We start from the raw sequence: 4,642 nt of genomic DNA on the forward strand, positions 1-4,642 counted from the left end.
CATTTACTTGATTGTTAATAAATTGTTACATTTTGATCCTTTCTGAATTAATCTGTAATTATTAACTATCTCCAATGTGGAACGGTATAATTGCAACAAAGGGTTAAAACGGAACGATTAAATGTATGATTGGCTATCAAATATAGATGACCAAACAACCGGTTGGGATTCTCTTCTAAATGCGACAACTATGATAAATGGAGTCAGATAAAGAATATTATAATCAAATCCATTCTTCCAGCTGAGACACTGAACGCGTAAGGCCTTCACCGCGGTTCGCTACCGATCATTGGAGCGAATTCATGCGGTCTTACAATATCTTCAGTCGAGCTGATGTGGTTTAACTCTCTTCATATCGTCAGTCGAGCTGATGTGGTTTAACTCGCTTCATATCGTCAGTCGAGCTGATGTGGTTTAACTCGCTTCATATCGTCTGTCGAGCCGATGTGGTTTAACTCGCTTCATATCGTCAGTCGAGCTGATGTGGTTTAACTCGCTTCATATCGTCAGTCGAGCCGATGTGGTTTAACTCGCTTCATATCTTCAGTCGAGCTGATGTGGTTTAACTCTCTTCATATCGTCAGTCGAGCTGATGTGGTTTAACTCGCTTCATATCTTCAGTCGAGCTGATGTGGTTTAACTCTCTTCATATCTTCAGTCGAGCTGATGTGGTTTAACTCTCTTCATATCGTCAGTCGAGCTGATGTGGTTTAACTCTCTTCATATCGTCAGTCGAGCTGATGTGGTTTAACTCGCTTCATATCGTCTGTCGAGCCGATGTGGTTTAACTCGCTTCATATCGTCAGTCGAGCTGATGTGGTTTAACTCGCTTCATATCGTCAGTCGAGCCGATGTGGTTTAACTCGCTTCATATCGTCAGTCGAGCTGATGTGGTTTAACTCTCCTCATATCTTCAGTCGAGCTGATGTGGTTTAACTCGCTTCATATCGTCAGTCGAGCTGATGTGGTTTAACTCGCTTCATATCGTCAGTCGAGCTGATGTGGTTTAACTCGCTTCATATCGTCAGTCGAGCTGATGTGGTTTAACTCGCTTCATATCGTCAGTCGAGCTGATGTGGTTTAACTCGCTTCATATCGTCAGTCGAGCTGATGTGGTTTAACTCGCTTCATATCGTCAGTCGAGCTGATGTGGTTTAACTCGCTTCATATCTTCAGTCGAGCTGATGTGGTTTAACTCGCTTCATATCTTCAGTCGAGCTGATGTGGTTTAACTCGCTTCATATCTTCAGTCGAGCTGATGTGGTTTAACTCGCTTCATATCGTCAGTCGAGCTGATGTGGTTTAACTCTCTTCATATCTTCAGTCGAGCTGATGTGGTTTAACTCGCTTCATATCGTCAGTCGAGCTGATGTGGTTTAACTCTCTTCATATCTTCAGTCGAGCTGATGTGGTTTAACTCTCTTCATATCTTCAGTCGAGCTGATGTGGTTTAACTCGCTTCATATCTTCAGTCGAGCTGATGTGGTTTAACTCGCTTCATATCGTCAGTCGAGCTGATGTGGTTTAACTCGCTTCATATCGTCAGTCGAGCTGATGTGGTTTAACTCGCTTCATATCGTCAGTCGAGCTGATGTGGTTTAACTCGCTTCATATCGTCAGTCGAGCTGATGTGGTTTAACTCGCTTCATATCGTCAGTCGAGCTGATGTGGTTTAACTCGCTTCATATCGTCAGTCGAGCTGATGTGGTTTAACTCGCTTCATATCGTCAGTCGAGCTGATGTGGTTTAACTCGCTTCATATCTTCAGTCGAGCTGATGTGGTTTAACTCGCTTCATATCTTCAGTCGAGCTGATGTGGTTTAACTCGCTTCATATCTTCAGTCGAGCTGATGTGGTTTAACTCGCTTCATATCGTCAGTCGAGCTGATGTGGTTTAACTCTCTTCATATCTTCAGTCGAGCTGATGTGGTTTAACTCGCTTCATATCGTCAGTCGAGCTGATGTGGTTTAACTCTCTTCATATCTTCAGTCGAGCTGATGTGGTTTAACTCTCTTCATATCTTCAGTCGAGCTGATGTGGTTTAACTCGCTTCATATCGTCAGTCGAGCTGATGTGGTTTAACTCGCTTCATATCGTCAGTCGAGCTGATGTGGTTTAACTCGCTTCATATCGTCAGTCGAGCTGATGTGGTTTAACTCTCTTCATATCTTCAGTCGAGCTGATGTGGTTTAACTCGCTTCATATCGTCAGTCGAGCTGATGTGGTTTAACTCTCTTCATATCTTCAGTCGAGCTGATGTGGTTTAACTCGCTTCATATCTTCAGTCGAGCTGATGTGGTTTAACTCGCTTCATATCGTCAGTCGAGCTGATGTGGTTTAACTCGCTTCATATCGTCTGTCGAGCTGATGTGGTTTAACTCGCTTCATATCTTCAGTCGAGCTGATGTGGTTTAACTCATCAGCTCTTCAGTCGAGCTGATGAGGTTTAACTCGCTTCATATCGTCAGTCGAGCTGATGTGGTTTAACTCGCTTCATATCTTCAGTCGAGCTGATGTGGTTTAACTCGCTTCATATCTTCAGTCGAGCTGATGTGGTTTAACTCGCTTCATATCTTCAGTCGAGCTGATGTGGTTTAACTCGCTTCATAACGTCAGTCGAGCTGATGTGTTTTAACTCGCTTCATATCGTCAGTCGAGCTGATGTGGTTTAACTCGCTTCATATCGTCAGTCGAGCTGATGTGGTTTAACTCGCTTCATATCGTCAGTCGAGCTGATGTGGTTTAACTCTCTTCATATCTTCAGTCGAGCTGTTGTGGTTTAACTCACTTCATATCGTCAGTCGAGCTGATGTGGTTTAACTCTCTTCATATCTTCAGTCGAGCTGATGTGGTTTAACTCGCTTCATATCTTCAGTCGAGCTGATGTGGTTTAACTCGCTTCATATCGTCAGTCGAGCTGATGTGGTTTAACTCGCTTCATATCGTCAGTCGAGCTGATGTGGTTTAACTCGCTTCATATCGTCAGTCGAGCTGATGTGGTTTAACTCGCTTCATATCGTCAGTCGAGCTGATGTGGTTTAACTCGCTTCATATCGTCAGTCGAGCTGATGTGGTTTAACTCGCTTCATATCGTCAGTCGAGCTGATGTGGTTTAACTCGCTTCATATCTTCAGTCGAGCTGATGTGGTTTAACTCGCTTCATATCTTCAGTCGAGCTGATGTGGTTTAACTCGCTTCATATCTTCAGTCGAGCTGATGTGGTTTAACTCGCTTCATATCGTCAGTCGAGCTGATGTGGTTTAACTCTCTTCATATCTTCAGTCGAGCTGATGTGGTTTAACTCGCTTCATATCGTCAGTCGAGCTGATGTGGTTTAACTCTCTTCATATCTTCAGTCGAGCTGATGTGGTTTAACTCTCTTCATATCTTCAGTCGAGCTGATGTGGTTTAACTCGCTTCATATCGTCAGTCGAGCTGATGTGGTTTAACTCGCTTCATATCGTCAGTCGAGCTGATGTGGTTTAACTCGCTTCATATCGTCAGTCGAGCTGATGTGGTTTAACTCTCTTCATATCTTCAGTCGAGCTGATGTGGTTTAACTCGCTTCATATCGTCAGTCGAGCTGATGTGGTTTAACTCTCTTCATATCTTCAGTCGAGCTGATGTGGTTTAACTCGCTTCATATCGTCAGTCGAGCTGATGTGGTTTAACTCGCTTCATATCGTCTGTCGAGCTGATGTGGTTTAACTCGCTTCATATCTTCAGTCGAGCTGATGTGGTTTAACTCATCAGCTCTTCAGTCGAGCTGATGAGGTTTAACTCGCTTCATATCGTCAGTCGAGCTGATGTGGTTTAACTCGCTTCATATCTTCAGTCGAGCTGATGTGGTTTAACTCGCTTCATATCTTCAGTCGAGCTGATGTGGTTTAACTCGCTTCATATCTTCAGTCGAGCTGATGTGGTTTAACTCGCTTCATAACGTCAGTCGAGCTGATGTGTTTTAACTCGCTTCATATCGTCAGTCGAGCTGATGTGGTTTAACTCGCTTCATATCGTCAGTCGAGCTGATGTGGTTTAACTCGCTTCATATCGTCAGTCGAGCTGATGTGGTTTAACTCTCTTCATATCTTCAGTCGAGCTGTTGTGGTTTAACTCGCTTCATATCGTCAGTCGAGCTGATGTGGTTTAACTCTCTTCATATCTTCAGTCGAGCTGATGTGGTTTAACTCGCTTCATATCGTCAGTCGAGCTGATGTGGTTTAACTCGCTTCATATCGTCAGTCGAACTGATGTGGTTTAACTCGCTTCATATCGTCAGTCGAGCTGATGTGATTTAACTCTCTTCATATCTTCAGTCGAGCTGATGTGGTTTAACTCGCTTCATATCTTCAGTCGAGCTGATGTGGTTTAACTCTCTTCATATCGTCAGTCGACCTGATGTGGTTTAACTCTCTTCATATCTTCAGTCGAGCTGATGTGGTTTAACTCTCTTCATATCTTCAGTCGAGCTGATGTGGTTTAACTCTCTTCATATCGTCAGTCGAGCTGATGTGGTTTAACTCTCTTCATATCTTCAGTCGAGCTGATGTGGTTTAACTCTCTTCATATCTTCAGTCGAGCTGATGTGGTTTAACTCGCTTCATATCGTCAGTCGAGCTGATGTGGTTTAACTCGCTTCAT

Source organism: Gobio gobio, assembly GCF_949357685.1.
Source record: "Gobio gobio genome assembly, chromosome: 7".
Lineage (NCBI taxonomy): Eukaryota > Metazoa > Chordata > Actinopteri > Cypriniformes > Gobionidae > Gobio > Gobio gobio.